Source organism: Anas acuta, chromosome 11 (genome assembly GCF_963932015.1).
Source record: "Anas acuta chromosome 11, bAnaAcu1.1, whole genome shotgun sequence".
NCBI lineage: Eukaryota > Metazoa > Chordata > Aves > Anseriformes > Anatidae > Anas > Anas acuta.
In genome coordinates, this window is record NC_088989.1 from 1,702,307 (window position 1) to 1,729,849 (window position 27,543).

Here is a 27,543-nt window from a genome sequence, read left to right on the forward strand (position 1 = left end):
TTCCAAAAAGTGACAAATGTTGCTTTAAGGGTTGGTTAGTCAGCTTGAGTAGATATTTAGCATAATTCAGGATTTCTCTGTTCCCGACAGATTAGATAATGTGGTCAGTGAATTTGAAAAGAATAAATGCAGAACTCATTTGCATCAGTGCTTTCAATTTGCTCAGAATGTTTTCTCATTTAATTATTAGCCCACGGTAAACTAGTTATCAATTAATTGCTAGAAAATAGAAGTGTATGTGTGTGTTATTGCTTAGATGTCTAATTGGCTATACTGTTGCTTTCTTGTTAAATGCTAATTAAAGTTTCAGAACAGCTAAACATTAGTTAACTTTAAATGGTTTAACAAGATACTCTAAGGTATAAACACATTTATATTGCATATTATTTTTATGCCAGATTATGGTAAATCCAGAGCAAAAAAAGGCATTTTTCCCCACACTAATGTATGGTATTATTTACATAGGTCTTAACTAAATGAACAAGATCTTTTTCTTGCTTTCACTTATTCGTCAGATATCTACTCAGTACTGAAGACAACACGCATGAGTCAAGACAAAACTGGCTGCAAAGTCTTCTAGTGCCAGTGATTGTAGTTTGTAGTTCACCCAAGGTCTTATCCTGGGGAGAAAAAAAAAAAAAAGAAAAAGCTCATACTAATAGCAAAAACGCTAACCACGGGCTCTGTCTGCTAACACCCAGCACAGCCCCGTCTTCCTCTTTTGCAATTCTGCTTCATCTCCAGGAAATAAACTCCACCTGCCACCGCACTCTGCTCACACACAGCTATTCTGGGGGTCCACATGCCAGGTGAATCACAAAAGATTATTTTTTTCCCATCACTTTTTTTTTTTTCCTTCAATATCTTCTTGTTTCAGGTACAATGAAACATAAAATAAAGTTTTGCCTCTTACTGCCCTTCTCATCAGACAGCCTTGTGCCTTGAAATACAGCACAGCCACTTGCTCATTGGATGATACTAAGCGATCTCATTGCCACGAAGATAAATAGTGATTCCTGCAGAAGTTTATCATTTTGCTGTCCACATATCAGCAATTTTGGGGAGGGAAGAACATCACTTAAGACTTCCGCAGATGTTCTAAGCCTAACAAGCAATTGAAAAATATTCTTGAAAGGAAAAATATCAAACTAATATTAATGTTAAATCAAGTTCATGGAATTCATTAGAAATTAAAACTATAGACAAGAAAACAGCTGTAACAACCTCAAATCTTATTTTTAGTAAGGCATTTCAAGCCTCAGATTGAGTTCAGCTACTGGAACCAGAAAAGCAATAGATTAAGGCTCAGCTTCTCCCCTAGGCATTGCACTCAGTTAAAAAGTTATAGGGAAAAAAAAAATCTCAGAAGGGCAACATCATCATCTCAGAGCAATTTTCTACAAAAGAGGGATGGTGTTTGTATAAAAAACATGAGATGCAAATATAAGCAGTTTGTTGCAATCACAAGTACAAACACTGTAACTTCTTCTAATGCTTCTAATTTGAAAGTAATAAATCATTTCATTATAAATCCAGATCTCAATGAAAATATATCAGCATTCATTTTTCAGTTCAAGTACATCTGTAATCTTCATATTTAATTAGACATTGGGTAAGACAGGCAAACATGCTCATTTATTTAGATCCTGTAGATCAAATAGGGAATTGAATGCTTGACAAAGGGGAATGCAAGAATAATGTAAGGCTTTTTCTCTATGAAGATCTCAAAAAAAAAATAAAAAACACCATCTTTTTTTTTTTTGGCAAGTGTTTTAAAAAATTAATCCAAAAATCCACAAATATCAGCCATGGTTGCAGGTGTCCTCAGCACAGCTCCCACAGCTCTTAAGATCATTAATGGAGGAGATTTAGAGAGACCCAAGTGATATCCAGCAGCAGTAAAACCTAGGCAAAGCTGCTAAGCACTTCTGAAAATGAGACAATAATTTAGAATCCTAAGGATGGGATTTCTGAAGGCGTTTCAGTCATTAGAACTGTAAAAGTCCCATTGATTTTTAGTGGAACTTCATCTCTCGGGATGGCTGAAAATCCCATTCCAAATGTCAGTTAAAGAAGCTGAAAGGTTGAACTTTGGCTAGGATTTGATTGCCACTGAACTGCAACCAGTATGGCCTTTTTAACACCTTCAGGGCCCTTCCAGCATTCCAGCTCCTGGACTGATGAATTTACAAATGCTGGTTTGAAAGAGAAATATATGCTGGTAGGGTTATTAATCTGCCTACAGGAGATACTTCAGACCACACTGCTGCTGCTCCTGATTTCGGTGCTCCAGGGCTGAGCAGCAGGACCACGGGCACAGAACAAACACAACCCAGGGGCACGAGGAACAACGGGAAGAGCACAGGACACAGCGGGACAGAGCACAGGGAGCAGATAGGAATTTAAGAGGTGAAAAGCTCAGCTGGGACTCAATGTCTTTCAGGCACCACATCCAGACAGGTATTGAGACAAACACTGCCTGCTTTCAGCAAAATATGATTATCATTAGACGCATTCTGACAACTTTATTTCAAATCAGCAAAATATAAATTCTTTTTTTATCCAGAGTTTTCCTAGATTGTCCAGCTATGCCATTAACAGAACACAGATTCCTACTTTCCCAGCCTGACAATGATTTATTTTTTTCATAGCTCATTTGAAAAGTCAGCCCTCAAGGCTAAATTTTCTAAGAGTTCAGACATAAGAGTAAGCTATTGTGCCAGAGCAACTCCTCATAAAGCAGCTGGATTTCCATGTTTATGCATACACTCAGCCTGTAGCTAATGCAAGGTAATTCAGGTTAATTTAGAACTCCTTTTGTTGAGCTAATACAGAGTAACAAATTAAAACTTAAAATATCTGCATGCCTAAGATGGAAGGAGCTATAGAAAATGAAAAGATGTAGACAAGCAAAGAGTTTCCTAAAGTGATAACAATTTTTTTCTGGTTTTGTCTTTAGTTGATTTCCTAATTTCAATCAGTTTCCATGGCAGCTAGGCACTTAACTTGTGCATCTCCCCATCTGCTTGTCCCTCTAGTTGCACGAGGACCTTTGAACACCTGGTTCAGGAGGATCAAACACCACAGCTGGCTATGTGCAGAACTGCTGCTGAATAAAAAGAAAGTGTTGTGCAAGATTGCATCCTTCTGGTGAGCCTGTGCATTTACACTAGACACGATGTGGCAGCGTAGGTGCAAGGCAAGGCTTATTAAGACATCTCTGGAAGTTTATTATAATGAGAGATGGAAAAGAGTTGTTTGTTTATAAAATTATTTTACTCGTTTATGCCTACATTAATTAGATTAATTGCAGAAAGGAAATTTACATTTTTAAATATGTACCCAGCTGTTCTTTGTCCTGAAGCAGTCACTGCACAGCTCCTAGGGCTCAAACAGTGCAAGCTGAGCAGGGACGTTGTGCTGGAGCACCCCAGCAGCCCCCTGAGAGGGGATGAGGGTGGAAGAGCTCTTCCTGCTTTGTTTCTCCAAAATATTCAGTCAGGGCATGCACTTGTGGTCTGTCTTAGCCAGAGGCAGCATGGACAGAGCTGCTGCAGCCCAAAGTCCAGGACGGAGCAAGTCACCCCAGCTGGCACTGCCACCTTCTCAATTGCACATTTTAGAGCACAACTGCACCACGACTGCTCAGTGCCCGAGTTCTTACACAGAGGAAACAAGAGGAGAAAACTGATGAGAAACTACCAGCTAAAATAAGAAGGGTAAAAAAAACCGTAAAGAAATAGCTGCCACCCAGGGATATTGGATTGCGTTTGAGGAAAGATCGTATCTGATCAAAAGCTTATAACACTAAGGCTTGCTCTAGAAATTTAATAAGAGTCAGAGGCTTCTCTCTTTTGCATACATGCTTGCGCACTTCTTACTAGAACAGGATTGTCTGAGTACATATCTTCTGAGAGATAAAGAGAAACCTCCTGGTATGCACGTTAATTAGAAATGAAACTTTACTGAAGATATCGAACAGTAAACAGCTATCATGTGAAATAAAATTAATTATTGTACAGCTCAAGTAGAATAAAGGACCTTTTGAAGACTCTTTTCATGGACACTTACTGACAAGTAATGATCAAAATGCCTCCGAGTAAAGCCATTCTCAGGGGGAAATGACCTGCTGAAGGCCACGTTGGTAACACTGATGTTTAAACTGAAGAGTTCAGCTTCAGCGCTGTGTTCATCCTCCAGGTGAAACTCATTTATCACCTCCATGCACCTACACAAAGATGAAGACCTGGAAGAACAGGATGGAGATATTTCAGGGGAGGACAACTGCAGGACAGGAGAGTTATGAACAAGCAATGAATGTTTTAATCTGCAAAAGCAGAGAAGTGAGCGCTTTCAGCTACAACAGATATCCCATGCAGCTGGCATCCAAGTGAACAAGTTTCTCAAAGGCTGGTTAAGAAGCAACTCAAAGAAAATTTTCAGAAACATAATAAATAAGCAAAGCCTAAGGATGTAATTCCTAATTAAAAAAAAAAAAAGCCATCTCCCCAGCACACTGAGACAAGTACCCCAGTTTTCTCTCACACCCTCTTTGACCACGGTCATCCAAGGCACTAGAAAAAGCCAGCTGTGAAGCCAGCAAGGCCACTTGTTTATATTGTCATGTTAGCATATACATTTTCCAGGAAAAAAACATTCTTGACAGCAACAATGATTTTCTTCCCCTCACAGAGAAATGAAACAGAAACCAGTGCATCACAGTATAAATGGAGCACAGAGATTTGATTACACCTTAAAAGCTTGCAGAAGCACTATCAAGAAAAACTTCATCACTAGTATTATGGGTCACTATTTCGTCATCAAGGTTTCTTTTGGTAAAGTACAGCCCTGCCTGGGAAGCTGGGAGAGGCACATTTAACCAGGAAGGCTGTTTTTATTTCCTTACTTTTCCTTTTCCCCTGTCTAAAAGAGCTGCAGTCAAGTCGCAGGGCCAACTGATAACACAGCGTATATACTCTTTACATTATGTTCCAATAAAGAGATTTATTACTTTAATTTAAATCAGTAAATCTTTGTTTGAATGTGATTTCATCTAATATATACAAAGATTCAAAGTGAGGGAATGATGGTCTTTACTGAAAAAACGGTGTCCGAAAAAGTAGTGTTGCAATATGCTCCAACCTGGTAGCTCAACGTTTAGCCAAGGACATTGCTCCCAGAACGTCCTTCAGAAAAGCAATTTCCTCTGTGTGCAAAAGTCCTCTCATTTAACCATGTAACTGGACAGATCTAGCAGCCAAGCAGTCATCAGTTAAGTTATTTGCATCTCAAGCCACACACCATGGCTTCATTATGCTATAAACTTCACAACCACAGAAGGAAAATATACCTCCTGTCCTGAAAAATCATAAAATAGGAAGCCAGAAATGACAGCCAAGAGAAAGGAAAGCACGAGGAAATATTATCTTGTGTTGCACAGCACCCCAGGGAGGGTCTCAGCATACCACCGAACACACTGGGCTGGGGCTGAGTAGGTATATGTGGTTGTTTCGTGATTTACATACACCACGCTGAAAGTAAGGTTATATACCTGCCGAAATCCAGGGCCTATGTGACAGTGCTTACTCCAGCAAAATACATTTCAAGCAAACCATATTTTACCAAGTCAATGATTGTTAGCAAAGCGATGCTTTCATCCTGCTTTCCTCCTACAAAGATATTAATTTGCTTAGCCTGCTTTTCTCTCTTGACTTCTAATTCCACTAATTCTGTTGATTTCAGGAGAGAGATTCCTGATATATGCCAGTGTGAAAGCTAAAGTACAGTTGTCAAAATATAAAAATATGTGCCTGATTCCTGGGTATACTTTGTAATAAGTTCATAGCCCCACAGTGATTGCAGTATAATTGTCTTCATTCCCTACGTATATTTTAGTAATGGGAATATAATCATTAGTGCTTATAAGACATATAATCTCATTACAGCCAACCCTGTTAGCATACTTCAGCTTCAGCCTATATCACCTCTCACTGAAATAGATAAACATTTCTGTTCTTCTGAATCCAGACAAGACTAATTCCTGCCTCTGACAGTTACCATGGCTCACCAGGAAGACACAATGGCCTCAATTGCTTTCAATACATTTAATTTTCCACTTCTAGAACTCAGCCAAAAAGCAAGAGGTTCAATGACACACTGCAATTATCCCATGGCAATTCTGACACGCAGAATAAGGATTCAAGGAGAGAAGGTACTTGGTGGTCAGACGCTGCCTGGAGATGAGAGATGGTGCCAGAAGTACAGGAGGTAGAGCCTGAGCCAGGGCTGGTTGTGCTGTCTGAACCCAGAGCTGGAAGCTGGTGCTGGTGAAGTAGAGGTGCTGAGACCCAAAGCTCCCCACATCTGCGAGCACAGCGCTGAAGCCAGAGAACTGCAGCACACCCTGAAGGACAGCTTTAACTTCTTCACTCACTCAGTTTTACATCTCTAGTACCAAGGCAGAGAAGTACTGCACTGTCAAGGGAGCTGTTCAAACTCTTGTGAGAGAGTCTAAAATTCAGGAATACGAACCAGTGTTATCACTTAGAGAGGAGATGAGCATGAACCTCAGAACAGCTCAAAAAAAAAAACAAACACAAATGATCTTGCCTGCCAAGTCAATCCAGTCCATCAATTAGCCAACACTCAAAACACTCACAGGTAAATTACGACAACTGGAAATAAATTGCTCAATTTATATATTGTGGTCTTTATGATCAATCACTCACAAATATTTGGTTATGTTTTCTGGGAGCAGAGGCTCTGCAGCAGTTCCCCCATCCCTCTCATCACCACCTGCAATGAGGAACCTGCGCCCAGGAGGAACACACAGAATTAGGGCTTCCCACAAGTACTGCTTGAAAGGGTGATGTTTGCCCTCTTCTAATTAAAAAAAATAATTAGTTCCACTCAAGTCCACCACATGTGCAATGATATAAAAAATGTGGGTGTCTGTTGAGGGTACAAGTCAGCAATATAGGTGTACTGCTTATTGAGGAACAGCTCAGCTACCTCCGTGATGGACACCATGGGATTCCTGAACAAGATACAGCACGAAGGTAATTGCACACCAACAGTGAGCTTAAGAGTCTAGAAGGGGCAGCGGTTTGTTATAACAAACCACTATCAGCATCCAAAAAGCTACTGATGCTTCCTGGCCTTTTGATGCATGTGATTTCTTTTAACATTAGCAATACTAGCACTTTTTAAAGGGCATATTTTTATTAAATTGATAAATTAGAACAGCTTTTGGAAGAAGCTGTTAAGGTTCGATGAATAAATCTATTTTTTTTTTAATAACAAAGATGATTTATTTGATAGCCCCAAATGAATCATTCTGAACTACCACTGCCTATCATCTTAATCCCACTGTCCCACTTGAAGATTCAAGTTCTGTGTATAAAAAACACTTCAGGAAATATTTGTTGAAAAATGCCACTGTACATTTAAACATTGGTTAGTCACCGAGCTGTTGGCAATCACCGTACCTTCTCCACAGAGAATTCATAGATTGAAACAGTATTTTTCAGTTATAATATTTCATTTTTATAAAACATAACACTTCTCAAACATTGCCTTAAGTGAAGACAAGCCATAAACAAAATGGTATTTTAATGAGTCATTAAAACAAAGCTATAAATTCTTCTGAAATTAAACTTATTGTGCATTGGCCATCATTGTTCATATGACTCCTGACATGGATGCACTGTAAAAATAAAACGCAAGGTTTATGACAAATGTGAAAATAATTAATTGTTTTGGTATTTAGATTAAATGTGTGGCGTAATAACAGTCACCTTACAACTGTACATACAGCAATGCACTGATGTAATGTATGTTCTGGCTGAAGAAAAACGAGTTATGATACTTTTAATACAAAAACTCATTTTCATGTGAATTTTTATACATCTCAAAAAGATTTAACCTTAGGTTGTTAGATTTAATTCATTAGCTACATTATGCAGTGATACCACAGAATAATTTTCTTGTTAGGCCAGACGCTTTCTTGCAACACTCCTAGAGGTACTTTGAAATCCAGTTTTCATGTTGAATATAAATCAGTCAATTTTGAGATGGCCAATGATGCGCAAAATGGAATATTTAAAACTTCCCTTTTGCCGTGAGGCCAGGTGTCAGACCACAGTGAGTGCTGCTGAGGGAATCAGCTTGGTTTCTACAATATCTCATATAGGTTTTTACATCTACTGCTCCACTTCTCCTGGGATGTTCTTGTCTTGTCCTCAAAAGAGCAAAGCAAGGGGCTACTGGACTTTCCCCTTGGGCAGATCCCCAGCACACCAGGCTATAGTGATGTGCTCAAGGCTATGGAGGAAACCTATGGCAAAATTTGTTTAAGGACCAGCCTCTGCCACGTGAGACTACCTCATCTTTTCCACGGCTTGTTCTCCTGATGGGAAGATCGCAGAACATCAGGGAGTCCACAGGGACAGATGTTTGCCGTGAGCTTGTGCTCAGGCTACAGGCACAGCACAGAGCTCCGTGAGTGCCTGCCTCCCTGCTCCTCATACGGAGGAACACCTCGTCAGGCCATCGTGAGATCCACAGTTTCATTTCACTCCGAAAATTAAGTATTTCAGATAGAAGAGAACTTATAGAAGAAATGCATCCACAGTACAAAATAAAAACTTATGAAATAAGCTTTTTCATAAGATTCAGAAGATTAACTTTCCTACATGTTATTTCAATGCATATTACTACAATCAAAAGACAATTTTGTTTTATGACAGTTATGATATTTCTAAGTCAAAAACAAAAATAATTAGGTATGGCATATCACTTTAATTTCCTCCTACTCATAAATCAGATTGTTGTGCTTTGCAATACTACTTCCAAACTATTTTAATGTGCTTTAGATCTACCCTGACCAGCCCTTCAGTTCTTTAAGAATACATACCTTTGTACATTTGAACACAACATCATAAAGATGCTTGGCATTTCAGCATGCATTTTTAATGCATTTTGTAAAATACATTTCTAAAACTAGAAATTAGCATAATGTTAATTGTGGCCTTACAATTTCTGCTGGAGATCTGCATATAGAAATAGGTTCACACTGTCGTATCTTAATGCCTCCACTTACTCTATAAGCTGAGCTAGATTCATCAATTAGGCATTCTCTGTTTGTAGAAAGAAATTCTTCATGAGTTACTAAAAGCTACAGACATTTTTACCGCATCCTTAATTTTGTATCCATAATAAGGCCAGTAATTTCTCATTAAAAGTCACTGTTAAAATCATGTTAGTATTCTAGTCCAAGTAATTCTATAAAGATTTTTGAGACTGAGAAAACATCATCTCTAGCTTACTAGAGTTTGAAAACATTTCTGGTAAGCAATTATTTTTAAGATTGTCAGTCCTAGCTCTGTCCTTTGAGACCTGTGCATATAGCATCTGATTATTTCCGCGGCACTTATTTAATTACACAAGTAGAGTTTAGAAGAGGCACTGCTGCACACAGAAGTTGTCATGATTCAGCCTTGCAAGCTTTATTGTGGAAAAACTTCAATATATATCACACTATGATGCTATGAATGCTCTATGACCTTACAAAAAAAATATAAAAATAAAAGATATCTTACCAGTAGAAAGGTTAGCTAATACATAGGAGTTACGCTCTCCTAGATAAGCAGCATGAGTATAGGTGCATCCTGAATTTTGGGACAGAAGAGCACTGAGGGGGCTTACAGCATTAAGTGGTTAGAATGGAGAGAGAAAGTACTGGAGTCACAACTGACAAAAGACTGAGCCTTTGAAAGACTGAAGGAAGGAATAATGAAGGCAGCCACTACACTGCAAGACTATGTTATCACTGTACACAACTTTTCAAGGCAACTAGTGACAAGCTTAACTCTTTTCTCCTACACCCCCATGAAAGTCTGTTCATCACTGCAGCACTGCCAATAAAAATCTCTCTAACTTGGTTTTGCTGTATCTTGCAAGCGTTGCTGAGCTGAGGAAAAAAACTGCAACGTTTTAAAGGGGGGAAAAAAAAAATCCCAGTTTTAAAACCAGTTTAGAATATAATGTTATTTCCACATTTGCAAAGCACAGCTGGAGTCTCAGCCACCCCAGCTGATGGGCTGTCCCAAAGAGAGGGAGCCTGCAAGCACCAGAAGGGTTTTTAAGAACCAGACCCCAGCAGCTCTGGGAGCCCCAGGTACTGGGACACCACGGGGCTGGAGGTCACCAGCCTCCCACATGAGGCAGCTGGCAGAGAATTTAAAAGCAATATACAGCAATGCCCTCACTTTGATGATGGCAAATCCTATCAGAACAATTGTTTGTCAAACACTGTCAGTGTCAGACACTGCTTCAATCACTACAGATAGGCAAAGTCTGCAGGGAGGGTAATTTCTTTGCTGTTTAACAGCATTACCGAGTGATTTTTTTTCACCTGCTCCCCACGCTTTCTCTGCTGGCTCCTACAGTGTATAACAGTGGTCTGACCTAATGCAGCCATTCCCACGATTGTACCAAGTGACACGAGCCTTTCTGCCAGTTATTAGCTCTCACTACAGCCTTGCTTTGTTCACCATCAGACCATCACAGTCACCAAAAAAATACTGATATTAAGCAGTAAGAGTAATTGCCACCCCTATCGCAGGAGACATTGCCAAGCAGAACTCAGTTTCATTAAGAGTATTGATTGTGATTTATTTGTGCCTGGGAGAGATTACAGTTCCTGCCCCCACACAGTATTATATGACCACTATATACTGATGTTTCAGAAAAGATTGATTGTATTTTCAGAAGTGATTCATTAAAAGATCTTTTCAGACAAAAATCCCAGAAAACATGTTTTGAATCCTTTAATAAAACACTAAGAAAGTGTTTTTGTTTTAGCAGCTTACATCAGATAAATACATGAATAAAACGTTGTATTCTATCACGCCCTGCACCTTTTTATTGTTCAGATAAGCATAAGCCAGAAGGAGAAATGTGTAACTTTGTCCAGTTATCGCACAGTTCAACAGGACCCCCAAACCGGTTTTATTAGAGTAATGGACTCTTTTGCAATTTGCATTCATTTTACCTACAGTATGTCAGTCATGATAACTGGCTCTGCTGCGTTTATCCAAGATCAGTGATTCTCATACATTACTGACAAAACACACTGTTGAACCTTCCAAGTAGTTCTCCGGTAAGCGTACCACACTTCTCCAAAGGTAATAATTTACACACCACTGCAAAACGCATTTACAAAACTAATCTTCTAAGGATGAGGAACCACTGAATTGAATACCAAAAGAGATTTATTCGTATAGCTGCACGCTATGTATTATTGATGCTGAAGTTGCTATATCCTTGAGCAATAGTCAACTTCGTTCTACCACTGTCTTGACCCAAAACACAATTATTTGTTCCATTTTATTATTTCAATTGATCTCAAAGGAAGCAACCAGGTGTTAAGTACCTTGTATGTGTGCTCTGCAGCTTAAACGACAATTTAAGCTTTAAATTATATATTATATACAATATAAATCCAGAATACAAAAATAATACTGGAATTTATATTTGCATCTTCAGTAGATGGTTACTGTTACTGCTTTTTTGCATCTAAAACTATAACAATTTATAACATAGCTGCTGGTTCAGAAATATTTGTATTTGTCTCTCAACAACTCTGAAGAAAAGCCTTGATAAAAGGGTTTGAATCAGCTCCATCCAAGCATTTAAGACTTACTAAAAGTTGAAGATAGAATAGACACTTTTGTCAGTTAATTAATCACTTAACAATATGACAGAAATAGTAACATCCTGAAATAATCAGAAATTAGTTTTGAAACAAAAGCACACATATATATGTATATGTATGTGTGTGAATATATACACATAGATGCTTTTGTTGTGAAGCCACACAGACCCTATGTCTACCTGCCTCTAAGCGTAGAAATCTTATAAGTGAAGCAGCATTTCTTGGGAATGCTGGATTAGTCTGCTTGTGGGTTTAACTGCTGTTTCCTCTTTATTTTAGATCTAACTTATCGTAGCTTTTAACATAAAATAAAACATCTAAAAAGAAATAATTGTCAACAATAAGTCTACCAATATTGGTTTTCTATAAACTCTTCTCCATGTAAACTCTGTTAGGGAAAGGAATGGGGTTGGGGAGGAGGGACAGATTGGCATCTGAGAGACAAGGAGAGTCATAATCAACCTGCCAAGGTGACTTGAAAGAGAAGTCCCTTACGTTTAACTGGAAACAGGCTACAGTGCCACTGTTCAAAGGTGGAATTGCCACAGGAGCGGGACAATCCAAAAACCCAGTGGTGATCATAACAACACTGGAGATACGGTGTGATTTCAAAACATAGGTAATGGTGGAGAGAAGCAAGAATGCTAAACTGTTTTATACAATAAAAGGAAGGCATGAACATCATTCATGCCATGAGTGGAAAATGGAAACTAATAACCACAGCATGAACCTTATGAAAACCTGATGAACGTGTGCAACCAATTCTGGTCTTACTCAAGTATTCTCTGAGCAGAATAGCTTGCAGATCAATTGCTGGTCTGTATCTAGAACTTCCCCATAGCTGTAAATTGACCAGTCATTAAATATCAAAAATCTAGATGACACAGAGCTATTGTTTACTTGGGAGCCAGACAGTATAAAATGATGTAAACTGAGTCTATATGAATGTAAATTGTTAACCACAAGATTCTTGAACTTCTGATTAGGATATTGAATTGTTATAGCAAATAAAAAAATCCTTTTCAGTGATACTGTGCCTATCTCTAAAGTTCACAGAGAAGCACATCCAGATAACGATTCAGATCAAGGAGAATTCATTCCTAGGGCACAAAAGATCCTCCACATGACACTCCCTAAGAATACAGGAAGCTGGGACTTGAATAAGTTATAAAAATCTCAAGCCAAGTAAGTTATCTTCCTTTTGCACATAGATCCTTGGTCTTTTCTTTTTAAATGGCCCACTATTATCTCAGGTGATAATTTGCTCCAATAATTACTGCATAAACCCATTTTATTTTCACTTGAAGTTGCACAAAACTACCAAAAAACTACCAAGAGTTAGGGGCTTCATGTCTAATAAATTCATTGTTCATCTCCAACTTAAACATTAAAACATCATCCAAGCAGGGGACCACAGGGAACTTCAGGTTCTGAGGTGTTCTTTGCAGATGATGTGAGAGTTAAAGTCAGCTTCTGTAACAGGAAAACTAAATTGCCTTGCTATCTCAGAGCCACGGTGTGCAGCCAAACTCTGCCAACATGGGGTAGATGGGTCCACGTTAAGCTTAGAGCAATGAGATCCCTAGACCACAAGGAGGGTTATACGCACTCTCTCCATAATGAGAAATAAGCTGCAGAGCCAGTAGAAGTCAGTCACATCCCATGGAGTCATTATAGCAATGCTGTGGCCTTCTTCAGTTTTATGTCTTACAGTAAAATATAGATATCCACATTAAACCTCTCCGGGGACGATAAGCACAGTTTGGGAAGGAGTCAGCTATCTGGTTGGTTGCCATTAAAGCCAGAACACAATAACTGCATTTAAAACCTAAAATTAAATCTCATGCAACTACATGCATTAATCTTCCCAGGAAAACATCAATCTATTTAATGATAATCATTCAGAATATGAAGCAAAAATAAAGTAGAATAACTCAGGAGGCTCTGACGTTACAGGATAACTTCAAAGGTAGTGTCAGCACACCTTGCAGCTTTGACGAGGTACTTTCAATTAGGCACCTTGGGAAAAGCTACGTGCGCCGCATCAATCAGCCCAAAACAAAGCTGTACCTGTGCCTCACACAATAAAAGAATAACTTGTATTATGCCGGGGAATTTAATGAGCTATGACTCCAAATCCCCGACAGGGAATAACTCTGCTTTATTGTTTATCCTCTGCACTGCCTAAGCCTCTCTGCACTGGCTCTACCCAAACACCATCACCCTGGTGGCAGGGCCCCTTTGGCAGCAGGCTGCTGGCCACACAGTGCTGCCCAAATATTGGCCCTGCCCCAACCCTTGGGAGCAAGTTATCAGCTCCTGTATCCACTTGACGTTATGCAATTAAGCTCCCTTTGAATGCCTAATTTTTGTGAAAGCTAATTACCATACTTATTGCTACTTGAGATTAGCAAGGGAATATAGAGAGAAGTTTAATGTTGTTGTATCTCTATAACTAAAATAGCTCTAGAAATAAATTCACAGTACACAGTTTCTAGCCCATTAAATATAGTCATCTTATTTTGTGCCCACAAATACCTCTATTATTCAGCTTGAAGAATCTCACCACTGATGTTGTTGTTGCTTATGCTGTGATAGCAAGCTGGAAACCAGTCACGGATGGGACTGTGCTAAGCTTTCAGCTGAGGAAACACAAAACAAAGAGACATAAGCTTTTTAATGTGATAGGTTGTCACACTTAGAAGATGCATTAGAACATTTTGTTAAATCCCCTTTAGTTTGCATACACAGTTAATTTGCTGGTATGTTTATTCTTACAAAAGGTTCGAGCCCCATTTGTTACCCCTACATTATATTTGTCATCTCAAGCACACAATTATTTCTTGTGCCAGTGCGTTATACTGGGATAATGTTCAAGCATAGACCAAATGTACGTGTTTCCCTATCAGTCATCACAGCCACAGCACGCCAACACCCAAGCACTTCAGAAAGATGGACTCACAGAATGCTTCTGAGGAGCAAACATCTACTGTCCCTGCTCTTCACCTGGTAAAGAGCCCCAGAGAAGACAGATTTTCTCTGCCTGTGACAGGAGGGAATTTAAAGGGGATTAAATATAAGTGTCAAAAGCAAATAGAGTCCAACGCTTCAATTGCATGATCACTGTTTGCTCACAATAGCAACCATGAATTGCACCACATGGTGACTGAGGTGACAAGTGAAATAAAGCAGCATTGGATGGGAAGTGAAAAGGGATATTTCAGCCCATAAATAAGGACACCCATTGTGAGGTTTTAAACCCCTGAAAAATAGCTACATTTTAAAGAAAATTTCTACTTTCCAGAGGCATGCCTGAGGATGCACATGGGAGAGCAAGCTGGGTGCCAATCTGATGTGGGAGGGTTTGCTCCTGGGGTAAGGCAGATGAAGAAATGGCAGCAGCAGTGCTGCGAGCATCATTTGGGATAGCTCAGGGGCAGACCAGCCGGAGAGGAGGACCTTGCAGTGAGAGGTAAGGCAGAAGAGATCAGTTCTGATGGTTTTCCACAAGAAGTGAGATTGGCAGAGAGCAGAATTCGTAACTTCTCAAAGATGTAAAACCTGGACTCTAATAGGAATTAATGTGAATGCAAATAAAATAAAGCTTAGTTAGCTGTAAATAAAGTTTCGATGTTATTTGCATCATACAATCCAGCTAGATATTTTAGTACGCAACAGTCTTAATACTGCATGGTTTAGTGGGGACTGTTAGTGTTAGGTTAGAGGTTGGACTCGATGATCTTGAGGTCTCTTCCAACCTAGAAATTCTGTGATTCTGTGCTTTCTGGGGCAAACAATACAGACCAATTACGACCAGAAACGTACTGCTGAATTTTGTTAAGTACCAAGACAAGTTATTTACATTTGTCCCCTGCAGATGTGCTATAACAGTCGGCAGATGTTAGTGCTCATAAATGACTTCTAGAGAACCTCCATCAACCCACAAAAAAGTAATAATCACTCGAACACCGATGGTTTTCTTTCATAATGGATTTCACACCTATTTAAGATATGCATTTTTCATTTTTCTACCCAGGAGGAGTCCAATAACAGTCTAGCACCGAAACTTTCATGGACAGAAGCAGACAGCAGTTTCTACCTACTGCTGACAGTGCCACAAAGTCCTTGTTTTACTCTACTAGGATGCTGAGAAATGTTTTTATAAGTAAATTCAGCCTTCAGTTACCATGAACCTATGACACATGAGAGAACATATTTTGAACAGACCTGTGGCCAAAACAAAACATAAATCAAATTATGCTCTCAGGACTGCTCTGTGCATTTGGGCAGTGGGAGGCACCACGCACTCCCTCAGAGGCTGGCATCCTCACGGCAGGTCCCAGGAGATGCGCCCATCCACTCAGTATCCACAGCCAGGAGTCCCTTTGAAGTGGGATAAGCACATTTTCCTTCTTGAAACACATAAGCAGCATTTATCCTGCTCATCAGAAACAGCCAAAGATGACAGTGATGCTGCAAACATGAAAGCCCTGCAGGTGTTTAAATCCTCCCAGAAGTCTGTTTTAAGAGTGTGGTATCCTACTGGATGGTCCTGCTCTTGTAGAAGTGCACACAAACCTCGATGTTCAGCCAGTAAGTGCCTGCAGGAGCGGGGTCTCCCCATTTCTGTCCTGCTGTCACCTGGACGTGCATCATTCATGGGGGAAATTCCTCTCCCTGCATGTTTTGGTGCACAATTAGATCAGGAAATGTTTGTTCCATGACTCTGACATGTTTTCGCATGCCAAAATTTACTTCAAGTGAACTCGCAGCCAGGTCCCTTTGATTTCTTCCCCAGCAACAATCTAAAGCATAGATAATTAATGAAGACAGGAGGTTATTTTAATTATACATGTACATTGTTTCAACTGCAAGGGAGTTAAACTTGGAAAGAAATGAGAAAAGCACACCAACTCACACTCTCCAATGCAGACTAAAACCCTAAGGGCCTTCTGCTCAGATACCAAAGCTGGGTTTTGGCTGTAAAGAGGATGTGGACTCAAAATGATGACCTCTGTCACTTTGGGCACTCTGAGCACAAAACTCTTCTGGCTTCTGCTAGAGTTCCCCTACAAGGAGCAGAACTACTTCTCACAGGGCAGGAGGACATCTGATTTTGTTTAGGATTAAATCTTTGATATTTGCAAGCTCAAAGCGGCTTTGGAGGATCCTCTCTGCACATGGATGGAGAAGTCTGTTTTACAGGCAGGGAAACTGAGGCACAGGAGGGATCCAGGAGTGCAGCAAAACTCCACAGGTTTAAAGCTCTCAAATGGTCTCCAAGCTACAGCCCAAGAATCATTGTCACTGCCTGGAGAGTATCACATCTAAAGTGAACACGCACCACTGCAGGCAGGAGAGGTGAGATAGCTGAAGATTTTGTATATATTATTTGCCTATTTTACCTCTGCAGAAGCATTGCTATTTGTAGACATTTGTGGAGGCACAGCCACCCTGTTTCCTGGGCTCCTATAGCACACGAGTACCAAACACACACACTTCACTGCTGTCTGCTCCACCAGCATCCTGAGGAGATGTTTAGGCCTCTTTTGCCATGCAAAGAGTTGAGAATTTCAGCTATCAGAACTTCCTTGTAGAATAAATTCCTGAAGAAAAAAAAAATATTCTAGAAATTCTGTGGGGCACCCGTTGACTTGGTATAAAAGGGATCTTTTGTATCTTAATGTGTTTTTTTTTTTTTTTCAGAAAAGAATATTTGTTATCAATCGTGAGAGATGCAATTTCTATGATTTCCCTGAAGAAAGAAGAGCAGGTGCTAATCTAACAATGAATATCACACTGAGCCAGGAGAATTCATAACCATTCATGAATTTGCATAGGGTAACTGTGAGTATTGGTGAATAACAATGAGAAAATTTGTTTAAAAGTACAATTTAAAGGGCTCGGTGTTGTCTCAGTAGGCAGGAGCCTTACATCTCCTGTAGCACAGCCAATTTGAAGCAACGTGAGTAGCACTGAACCATATTTTGTAATTATAGACTAACAGAATTCATAATAGCATTTAGTTACCCACGATATGTCAACCCCCTAGCACATTAAAAACTAAGTCATACAAATGTACTCTTGGTCTTACTTTCATGCAACATAACCACTCGCCCTCCTCGACACGAGGCACTCACGGGTCTCGGTGATGTCCTTGATGCAGTTCCACCCTTAGAGCCTGGCTCTGGATTCACATCTCCCTCTCGAGGCACATGCACATGCAGACAGCCACAGTTGATGCCTGTTTGTAACAAAAGAACTAGGAAATAAAAAAAAAAAGAACTTTCAGAACATGAGTTATGTTCCTTATACAACACACCAAGAATTTTATAGGCACGTGTCTCAAACAAGCTAGGATAGTCATAAAGATGGCAAGTACAGTTTCACTGACACAGCAGGGACAGAAGAATTAAAAAGTCAAAGTAAACTCCATCATGACACCTCTAGAATCATTTCTTCCTCTTTTCAATTAATTTTGAACAAAACCTCTTATAGATGTAACTAGTTATTTTCCAACTCCTACAGGATTTGCCATTCTGAAGCTTATCTATAACAAAAAGGTTTCTATGTTCGATGCCAAGAGGTAGTCGGTTCTTTCCCAAGGAATTTGAAGAACGATCACAATAAATCAATGAAAGTGTCAATATAAACACAGGGAGAGAAGGGGAAGCTGTCTGTACAAAACAGCAGCGAACTGTAAAACTCGGGGTGCTGAGCTGCTTGTCAAAATCTTGAAAATCAACCCCAAAACAGCAATTACTAGAAAATGCATCCCCTATGATTTCAAACCCTGGTGAATGTCAGAATCCATGGCTTACTTCACCAACAGCTCCCAGACATGGAGCAGGGCAGCAGCTGACAACAATATCTTTCCTCTAAACTCCCCGTTCCAGCTCACAACAGGTTCACAAGCAAGCAAGAAAGCCGCTGTACGCTACAAACATGGCATTTTACAGCATGGCAGAAAGCCTAAACCTATGCCAGGTAAGCTGGCTGTATGGAAGAGTTATCCATTGCCTTGCCACAGCCTCTCTGGGAATTAATTTCTCATCAAGCTTCCCACAGCCATGAGAGTCCTGGGGTGAGGGCTCCTGCACCAGGCAGAGCCTTGCTGCCCGTGGGGCGTGCAGGATGCGTGATGGGCTTTTGAGGTGCAGCAGGAGGCACAGCCACAGCCACCTGGATTACAGTGGCACCAAGAGACCACAGCTGAAGTCAAAAACCCACTGTTGGAGACTTAACGGGTGACCATGCATCCATACTCTAAGGAAAATAATCTATTTTGAAGAGTTTACAACATAAAAGTACAAATACAAGAAATAACAGCATCCATTTCACAGAGCCTAAAGAAAAGAATACAGAAAGATGAAGATACAAGCACGCAGCTTGCTAGATTTCACCTGAAGTGCTCTGACCACAGGGGCAGGCTGGGACACAGCTGGGGGCAAGCCCTGGCTGCTCCAAGTCCAGTGCCGTAGATGCAGAGCAGCAGGTGATGCTTTGCTGGAGAACACAAAGTCAAAAAGCAATATCTACAAGAATAGCTTGAATTCCTTTCCTAGCTTGCAATTCACAGTACTCTGTTGGGCAGGAATTAAGCCAAATGCATTCTTCCAGCCCTCTTTCAATACAATTTTCCACTGTAGCCATGAAAAGCAATTTATTCCGATCTCCAGGGAGCTACACAAACTGCATCCTCTCCACTGGTCCTGTGCTTCTCTGGAGCATGCAGCCACTTCATTTCCTTCTCTATTTTTATTTTTTCCTGGCAATCTTTGGGAGCCTCCAGCAAGCCAACAAGTAAAAGCAGACAGGGCACAGGAGTCCTGGCACAAAGCCTTGCTCAAACAAGTCACCATCACGATGGCCTCTCGGAAGGGCCACCAAAACTGGCAGTGCACTTATTCGTGGTCTGATTCAGGAAAGGGATAAGAGTTAACGCACCCAGAGCCAGGCAGCTCTGATGAGATGCACAGCTAATGCAGCGAGTCTGAAAGCAGCACATGTTGGATCTCGCCTAACAATACTCCGTATTTACAGAGCTGCTGAGCCAAGAGCCCTGGTGTGCTGACAACTTACAGACAGCTGATCAACGCCCCTGTAAGACTGTCTGTGAAAGGATGGTAATAGCACACAGCAAATTCATTGAGAACCAATTAAGCAATTTGTCCAGGCACATCCCAAGGGAGAGGCATGCTCAGGAGCTTACCTCGCACCTTTTCACCAGCATCCCCATACATCTGCAGCACGGCCTCAGCATCTGGCTGCAGGAAGCCACTACAGCAATCCTGGAAACCAGTTCTCTCCCCTACAATTATACACAAAAGGATGAATATCTGCATAATAACGGAAAGATTCAGCATTTCCTAGGCATCAAAGGAAAACACGTCTGCTGGCTTAGACTTTGTCCCATTCACAAATCCCATTGAAACAGCAGATCTGGCTGATCACAAGATCTAAAGAGATGAAGAAAATTCATTCAATAAACATCAGAAGCACTTGCTATTTGCCAGAGACGTTTGGCACCACAATCAACTATTTGTTAGTCCCTCCTAAATGATTTTCTCATCATTTCAATAAGGGCCATAAATCTCCCCTTTAAGGCAATTCAGAGGCTGCTATATTAATTTATTTTGATCTGATTGCAAATACAGAAAGCCAGTGAAACTAGAAGCGCTGTAAGAATCTATTACTGCAGAAAGCCATGTAAATGAACACACTCCTATGCATATATACAGTACTTAAATTATTTTCTTTGCCATCTGTGACAATGACTTTACAATCACGCATCTTAAACAGGTATAGATTTATATGGGCTTTCTGGTTAACATTTCAGATCTATTCTCTAAACGCAAAGTTTTCTTTCTCAGTGACAGCAATACCACATTCCTATCACGGGGTTCTTGCTCTTAGCATTTATCACTTTTCATGTTCCTTGATGCAAATGGGAAAGAGCCAGCAAGAATGATGGAAGGTTCACAGGCATTTGCTACTGTCAAAAAAAAAAAAAAAGCATTTATTTTATTGCCACAGGACCCCCCACCCTCGGATCCTCCGAGATCATAGGGGATGTCAGATTGTACGTGGCGCAACATAGCACGATGTCAAAGCAGCCTGCACTCAGAATAAACAATCACACTGGGCAAGCGTGACTGGAAGCCACCCAGAAAGGACCACTCTGAAGAAATAGAAGGCTCACATGCACATACAAAGCCTATCATTGCTTCAGACAGGTTACAGGTGGTAACTGTTAGCTTGACTGCAAGCCAGGAGCTTTCTAATCAATTCAGTTTATTGTTTAGGAAATCACCCCCTAAACTCCCTGCTCTCATGAACCACGCAGTTGGTTGGGGTTAACAGCCAAGCAAGTGAGTAGATGGCTGCAAGATTTCTGTGCAGAGAAAGTTACTGAAACCTGACCTAGCAGAGTGCTGGGGAGGGGTGGTAGTAAATATTTAACATTTGTTTGGTATTTCCTCTAACACACAAAAGAGCCAAACATGCACTAGCTACATTTTCTGAAAGGACCTTCACTTCAGGTTTCCTCCCAGTCTCAGCTAGCAAACCAATAATACGAGGTTTCTTACAGTAAGATCTAAAGGAACTTGTTATCTGCTTGTAGATGCTCTAGCAGACAATAAAAGTAATGAATTAATATATGTGGCAGCCACTCATTCCTTCTCCTTCTGACTTCTGAAATCCTTCTGGAAGCCCCAGAGCACTGAATATCATTTCCCTGATGTCACTGACAAAATTGTATGCGTGGCAAAACTAATTCATCTTGAAGCTTGTACCTTTCCAGGCATGTCAGGGGAAGCTTCTTGTATTAATAAAATCACCCCCACCTATAATGCATGGCTACTTTTTTTCCCTTACAAATGAAATCCAGAAAAAAGTATTTTCCTTCATAGGATGTATGGTCCTGCAACCCATACTATATTTCACTATCAGAAATTACTCAGAAGTACATGTAATAAGTTACATTGATCTTGACAGAAATATTTTTCTAATTGCAGCTGAAATGGTCAATATTTTTAATAAGTGCTTTTATTTTAAGGTCATTGTAATACATTTACTGTTTACAGAAAGTTACCCAAGCATTCCAGAAATGCAGAAATTGCTTCCGATCTCACCTCATGCATCTTGTTTATTTACGTCTTTAATTGCATCATCAGCATTTTCCCATGTGCTCCTGCCTTCCTGCACATAGGATGGATCCCTTTTACTTAATGAACATGTATTTAATATTTTGCGTTCGCCTCATTTTTCAGCATGTCTGAGGCCTTATCTCCTGCATACTGTCCAAACACTATTCTGAATAAAGAATTTTTCATTTCCTTTGGGCTTTTCTCTGCTGTTTGTCACTATCTGAGTGCTCCACAACATTAATTAAACTGACAAGGTAAGGCAGCAGCATTATCTCCAGTTTACACACGGGGTACTGAGGCACAGAGAAGTTAAAGTCAAAACTGAAGCTAGCCAGAAACTTTACAAAAGTGTTTTCGTTTGAATAAAAAAAATAAAAAATAAAGCATTACATTTGAGCAAAACATTTAAAGGAAAACTGAATGAGAAGCCTAAACAAGGAGCACAGGCTCAGGGCAAACAAGGTTCAGAGTTAAAAGATGGTTGTTCCGGTCTAAACAGAAAATATGGCATTTCCATTGAGCAAATAAGCCAAATATGACTAAGGGTCATTGCTTTCTTTGTTTTGTTCCCCCCACACAAAGGTTTATTGGAACAAATTAGTAAAAAGTTACCCAAATGATGAGTAATTGTAAGTGCCTCATGTCTGGAAGCAACAAAGATATTTCTGAACGCTCTGGTATCTGTGATCTCCTCTTGACAGGACAGCGCTACATGATTTAGTCCAGGTATGTGCCTGGGGCTGATCTTTTGAAAGTACAGATTCTCAAAGTAATTTATAGACTTAATTATGAAAAAAATACAAAGGCAAAAGCCTTTGAAAATGCTTGCAGAAATTGACGGTCTAAGGACTCACAAATTCCCAAAGATGTCATAGTAAGATGAAAGTATTATCAGAAAAATTGTTATCCTTAACCTCATAATCAGTTTCAGAATCCCCTACTTCTTTCCCTGAAATAAACTCCTATGAAAAAGTAGCAAGTTACTGATCATAAAAATAAGTCTTAACTAAATCCCTTCACAGCATGTCAATTGTGCAAATATTTTAACAGCTAATGGCAAATTCCATGGCAATACAAATGTATTTATTAATTTCAATCATTCAGGCCAGGGAAGTATGAGTAAGGGCACTATCATTTAGGGCTGTAATTAATCATCCTGGACATTTCATTGTCAGTGAACATAAATCAAGAAGCAAATGTTTCTCCTATCTGAGTGATATGTAACCAGCATTAACACAGTGACAAAATCTAATGCTTGTCGGTAGCTGATACATATTTTATCTACCTTTGACACCTAAGATGCAGGGCTGCTTCACATGAGTGCCCTCCACCACTGAATTTATTTTCTGGATGTAGAACACATCCTTTAGAAATATTACCAGAGTACAACAGCAATGCTGAAGAAAGAGATAGCCAAACACCAGGATTTAAAGTTCCTGGAAGCAGAAGAAAAAAAAACTTATACGTCTACACAATTGAGGCGTAACAAGGACATTAAAATAAGGACAAACACTCATATGCAGGGCAATACAGGGATGCGTGGCTTTGTTAAATATCAATTAAGAGAAATAAACTGATTTTATAGCCTAATACTCAAATACTTCAAGACTGTGGAGAGCAGAAGCTTCACAACGTCTGGTCCCTGCAGAGGGAGGGATGCAGCGCTCCAGGCTCGCAGTGGCCATTCCGGGTTAAATCTCTGGCTCTCACTGGGACCAGGCACTCCACCCTGAGGCAGAAATCTGCTCTCTACCATAACACCACAGGGTCTAAAACTTCCTTCAATCCCTCTGCCTAACCCTGTATTTCTGATTAAGGAAATCTCTTAGAGGACAGACAACCCCTTCATTTGATGGCAAACATGGGAAGGGGTCGCAGAGTTTGCAAGCCACAAGCTCAGAAAGGCTTTTCCCCAGCTTCACACTCATTAAGCTCACTGCAGCCACATGCGTGTGCGCTACAGGTCTGATGTTTCCAGCTACTCTGCAGTGCAAAATAGAGATAACACCTCCCTGAAAGTGGTGTTGCCACAGATCAGCTGCATGATTCTGCCGGAGGAACACAGCTTTGCTTTGAGCCAGGGAAGGACGTGCTTGCAGCTCACAGGGCATTGAGTTCAGTCCTCAGATGACAGCCTTCACATGCAAGGAAGTTCTTGTAGCTGTGCAGGAAAGTACAAACTAGGTTTAAAAAAAGAGGAAAGCCTCTAGAAGTGAAGCTAGTTTAAAAAAGGAAAAATTCTAAGAATCCTTACAAAGCCTCCACAGTGAGGCTGCCAGTGCGATTTGGCACGTAAATCTGGAAGCATCAAAGGCAGTGTATTTTTTTTTAATGTTTTGTTTGTTCAAGTTTTTCCAGCTCCTGCAGTTCTCGGAAGAACAGGTATCTTCCACTTTAAAAAACAGCAATAATTACAGAACTCATGGGGACAGTTAAACCAGAGAGCCAGGAAGCTGAGTTCAGGCTGACGCTGGTTTCCACCTGAGTCCCCAGCATCCACCACAGCATGCACCTGGACCCATCCTGCAGGACCCACGCTGCTTTGGCTCACACCACCCCCTGGGCACAGCAGCAGCCATCAGGAGGTGGCCACCTGAGAACCACAGACAAGCAAGAGCCTCCAGCTCTCCGAGCCATCCCTGCAGCTGAAACTGAAGTCGCTGCCACTCCCAGCCCACCAGAAAGCTGCCCCACTGCCCACCCAGCTGCCTCTCCCCATGAGAGAGGGGAACCTCTTCAGGCAGCACAGCCAGGTCCACCTGGCACAGGGAGGAGAGAGCCTTAAATCTGCCCAGACAAGGATGAGAGATCTCATCAGAGCATCAGCACCACCCTGCATAAATCCTACAGAGCTGGTGAACTGAATCCAGTTTTACTGACTGCAGAGATTTAAGTTTTGTGAAATACATTGAGGTGTTTAGGGAGCTGAAGAACTAGCTAATTTCAGTTCATAGTTAAGCAAAGCAGAGAATAATATATATAAATATATAATGCCTTTTTTAAAGCAAAAAACCTCAGTACCGCATTGGCCTGGCTGTGAGCTGCTGGACTCGGGCACTGCTGGGGCTAACAGCAGAGGCAGCCCTCATTCTGTCACCTCACCTGCAGGCCACTGTTTGAGACTGCTGAGGACACCACCAATCCCTTGGCTGTAGAAAAGCCAAGATCTCTGGCACTCCAGTCCTGCCAGCAATACGTGACTGAAACGGTTCTTAGCCTACTGTTCATGGCTTATTTCAGATTTTTACATCCAAACTCAAACCTAAATATACTGATCACAAGCTCTTGAATAAAAAAAATGTTTCCTATTTAATCACACAATTCTATCAACAACATGTAGAACAGAGCAATACACATACGGCTGTATGACTAACAGCAGTGCAAGCACTGAGGTGGAATTTTGCCCACAGGCAGGAACCACAAATCCAGGCCTGAGATAATCCATTTGTAAAACACTCAGCACACAACACATGCTCTCAGCTTTTCACGCAGGCATTCTTCTCCAAAGCACAATTTACATTTAAATTTGTATGGTATGGAGTCAAATACTAAAAATAAGCGTCAAGGTTTTCTTCACTGAATTGTTCCTTAATCAGATTCAAGTGTTTTGTCTAACAACTTCAAATGTTTAGTGCTTTCTGAAAATAACAAAAATTTCTTTAATTCTTCATGATATTTATTGAGGGAGAAGTGCCTTGAATTGGTTCTGTCGGGAAAAAAAGAGCAGGCTGTCTACATTTACCTGCTGGGACACAGCACACGAAAGGAAAGACACTCTTCCCAAAGCAGAAGCCACCAGGTGGCTGTGAGGAAGCCCAGCATGAACACACAGCACACCAGGTCCAGTTCTGCTGGGCTCCATCCCACCCCAGAGGGAACAGGGCAGTGAGGACCCCCCTGTGCTGGGCATACCCCCATGCAGGGCTGGGGGCAGGTCCCTCACCAGCCTTGGCTCAGTCACATCTCTTGGTATCAGCCCCGAGGACTTCCCGGACTTCCAGGGCAGGGAGAAGCCTGCACACAGCCTGCTCCAGGAGCAGCAGCAGGGATGCTCCTCAGCTCTGTGGTCCAAAATGCTCCAAGCCACCATTGTTCAAAATGTTTTTGCAGGGGTAGGTGGGGAGCAGGTGTTTTTCTTGCCACAGCCTGTTTTGTATACACACGATGAACAAATGAATATTTTAAATGATACAGAAAACCAAAGCTTTGTCTTGGCAAAAGCCGTAAGAATAAAGCTAAGTGACTAACTTCTTCACGGTTAATGCAGAAGTACAGCTAAGTAATAAGGCTTCATGCAGGAGCCGCACACAGCCCCCAGTGGCTGCACTTGAAAATTGCTGAAGTTAACGAAGCACTTAACGGCACAACCTGAATTCCCTTACTGCTGCTGAGCGGCATCACCGCAAATGAACAGGAATCGAACGCTGCACCCACCAAGCTCAGACTCAGCTTCAAACCATTTCAAACCCAGATGTATTAAGATCTCCCAGACTGATCCGATTCATTTTTAATTCAGAAAAAAAGGCGTCTCTGCACCTGGGTTTTATAACCCATTACACTTCTGGAACAACTTAAAGATTGCAGTTTTAGCCAAGTTATCCTGCCAAACACAGCCTGGTGCAATCCCATTCCTGCTGATAGCATTACACAGAGAAATTTAAGTCATCACATCTCATTAGAGTTAAACGCGCTGCTAATTTGTGAAATATTTTGCCTGACCTGTCAAATTAACTGACTACTTTCATGTTCTTTCTTCTTTTTAGTATGATAACTAATTCAAACTCATTTATTCCACTTCATTAAAACTAAGAGTTAATCTGAAAAACAATAGCTGCTAAAAGCTTATATTAGATCAAGCATCACCTTCCCAGTGAAGCAGCCAAATGGCAGCCCAAGTCAGAATGTCATTTATTTTCAATCATTGCCAGCGCTGGCCATTGCTGATTTACTTTTCAGCTGCTTTGCACGCACTTTCTTGTTCACACTCCTGACACAAACTGAAGCCACCAGGAGCTGTTATGATTGAATTTCCTCATTCCAGCCACCGGTCCCCATTCGGTCCCACAACTTCCAATATTCAAGAAAGAGTAAAAGAACCATAAAATAATAATGATGGATTTCAAGTAGACTCAGCAAACTACTACCCTAAATTAAGTACTGCCAAGGTGAAACGTATAAAAAGACACTGAGCTTTCTTGGCAGAAGCACAGCCCTTCTCAGCCAGAAAGACGATGGCTGGGTGAAGGATCTTAGTCTTTCCCTTATATTTACCATTACAGCATTAATTCACACATCTTTATCTTCAGCCCAAATTACCAGCTAACAAGGCTTATCAAATTACTAAAACTCTGATTATCAAGAAAGAATAAAAGTTTAAGTCCTCTTTTTTTCCCCCCTTCACTAAAGAACAAACTACGACCACATAGCTGCTAGCATAGCTAACAAAAACAACTAAATATTGGACAATACAGAAAGGAAAATTCAGAGGGTAACTAAGCTAAATACTTTCATTCAGCTTGGGTCAGATAAAATCCATCCCTAGCACTTCAGTAAGCAATGATACAGCCTCAGGGCCCTTAGCAGCTACCTCTGGAAGCCTGCTCAGGAGCCCCAGATGCAAGGAAAAATCAAACATCACCCCCACTGAGACAGGGCAAAAGCAGCAGGCCATGGGAC

At 40.7% G+C, this 27,543-nt stretch overlaps 1 long non-coding RNA gene across 7 annotated transcripts; it reads right to left on the bottom strand.

The window, feature by feature from the left end:
- On the bottom strand, nt 1-27,543 carry LOC137862461 (uncharacterized). Of its 7 annotated transcripts, none has more exons than XR_011100304.1 (5): nt 27,455-27,543; nt 17,811-17,978; nt 14,283-14,358; nt 4,072-4,246; nt 1-620 (listed from the first exon to the last, which is right to left on the bottom strand). It is a non-coding gene; the product is annotated as an uncharacterized lncRNA (long non-coding RNA). The 7 variants fall into 7 exon arrangements; XR_011100300.1 differs by having other exon boundaries at nt 14,255-14,358; XR_011100305.1 differs by lacking the exons at nt 1-620; nt 4,072-4,246 and adding an exon at nt 10,678-13,786.